Source organism: Cebus imitator, unplaced genomic scaffold, assembly GCF_001604975.1.
Source record: "Cebus imitator isolate Cc_AM_T3 unplaced genomic scaffold, Cebus_imitator-1.0 Scaffold449, whole genome shotgun sequence".
Taxonomy (NCBI): Eukaryota; Metazoa; Chordata; class Mammalia; order Primates; family Cebidae; genus Cebus; species Cebus imitator.
In genome coordinates, this window is record NW_016107764.1 from 1,063,839 (window position 1) to 1,066,077 (window position 2,239).

A 2,239-nucleotide genomic window follows, 5' to 3' on the forward strand; every position below is an offset into this window, starting at 1 on the left:
AGTTCAGAAATGAGTGCCCTCTGTTTCTGTGGCACAGGGTTCTGTAAGCGTCCGTGCAGTTCAGCACTCCTGTCAAATTTTTAAGTTTCTTGCTGACGCTCCCCATCAATCTCTAAAACAACTGTCCTGATGGACTCATCAACTTCCCCCTGTAATTCTACCCACTTTTGCTTTATGTATTTTATTAAGTGTATAAGCATTTAAGATTTTCCATCCTCCTCATGAGCTGGACCTCTTCTCAAGTGATTTCAGCATATCCTTAATATATACATTTTGTCCTAAAGTCCATTTTGTCTAAAACTAATGCCACTTCTTAAGCTCTGTTTTGCACAGCTTTTGACTGGCCAGTCTTCACACCCTTCCTTCCGTGCCCCGTGGCCTTACGCTGTAATGTCTCTCTTGTCTACAGCAAAGGCGTCACTTTTTCCTCCAGCCTGACAGTCCCTAGCTGTGACGAGCTCCTTTAGTCTGTCTGCACTTATTTTGCTCACTGGACAGTTCCAATGCTTCTTTCTGCTCTCGACCTGTCCTGAATTTTTCTTTTTTTTTTTTCCATTTATTTATTTTATTGCATTTTAGGTTTGGGGGTACATGTGAAGAACATGTAAGATTGTTGCATAGGAACACACGTGGCAGTGTGATTTGCTGCCTTCCCCCCCATCGCCTACATCTGGCATTTCTCCCCTTGCTATCTCTCCCCAGCTCCCCACCCCCCCCCGTCCCTCCCCTATTTCCCCCCAACTAACCCCAGTGTGTAGTGCTCCCCTCCCTGTGTCCATGTGTTCTCATTGTTCACCACCAGCCTATGAGTGAGAACATGCGGTGTTTGATCTTCTGCTCTTCTGTCAGTTTGCTGACACTGATGGTTTCCAGGTTCATCCATGTCCCTACAAAGGACACAAACTCATCGTTTTTGATGGCTGCATAATATTCCATAGTGTATATGTGCCACATTTTCCCTATCCAGTCTATCATCGATGGGCATTTGGGTTGGTTCCAGGTCTTCACTATTGCACACAGTGCCGCAATGAACATACATGTGCACATGTCCTTATAATAGAACGATTTATAATCCTTTGGATATATACCCAGTAATTGGATTGCTGGGTCAAATGGAATTTCTATTTCTAGGTCCTTGAGGAATCGCCACACTGTCTTCCACAATGGTTGAACTAATTTACACTCCCACCAACAGTGTAAAAGTGTTCCTATTTCTCCACATCCTCTCCAGCATCTGTTGTCTCCAGATTGTTTAATGATCGCCATTCTAACTGGCGTGAGATGGTATCTCAATGTAGTTTTGATTTGCATTTAATTTTTCTTCTGTGTTATTTGCGTCTGCTTTTCTTTTTATTGGGTTTCTTCCCCTTTCTCCTTTTCATTCAACATAGTTTTTTGCTTAATTGTATTCTTATTCCATTTTTACTGGTTTGGAAGTTGTATGTTCTAATACTTTTCTTTTAGGTTACCTTAGCCTTAAGTTTCTTATTTACTCTCTACTTGGTTTTTTATGTGTATAGTTCTATGAAATTTTCTCACATGTGTAGATTCATGTCACCAGCACCACGTTCAACATACAAAACTGTCCCATCACCCCAAGGCTCTCCTGCAGCCTTTGACATGTTACAGAAATGGAGTCACAAAGCAGGGCCTTTTTGAGACTGGCCTTTTCACCAAGCACAACACCCATAGGAACCATCTGAGCTGCTGGCATTTCCGAGTGGGCTCCTTTCGTTCCTGGGTAGAGGTCTACTGTGTGGCTGTGGTAGTCTGTTTACCCACTCACCCCACGGAAAGGTACAGCTGGGCTTTTCCACTTAGGGGCTACTGCAAATAAAGATACGATGATGCAATTTTACATATATATATATATATATATATATATATATGATACGATGAACATTTGTGTGCAAGTTTTTGGTAAACATCAGTTTTTCTGTCTCTAGGATAAACGCCCAGGAGTGAAACTGTTGGACTGTATAGTAAGTGTAATGTTTACATTTTTAAGAAACTACAAAACTGTTTTTCAGAGTGGCTGTAACATTTTACATTCCCACCAGCACTGCAGGAGTGAGCCATTTCTCCATATCCCAGTACCTCTTAGTCACTTTAGGGGGCACGCAGTGGCACAGCGATGTGGGTTTAGTGGGCACGTCCCTGATGGCTGCTGCTGAGGGGGCACGCCATGGCACGGTGGTGTGGGTTTAGTGGGCACTTCCCTGATGGCTGCTGCTGAGGG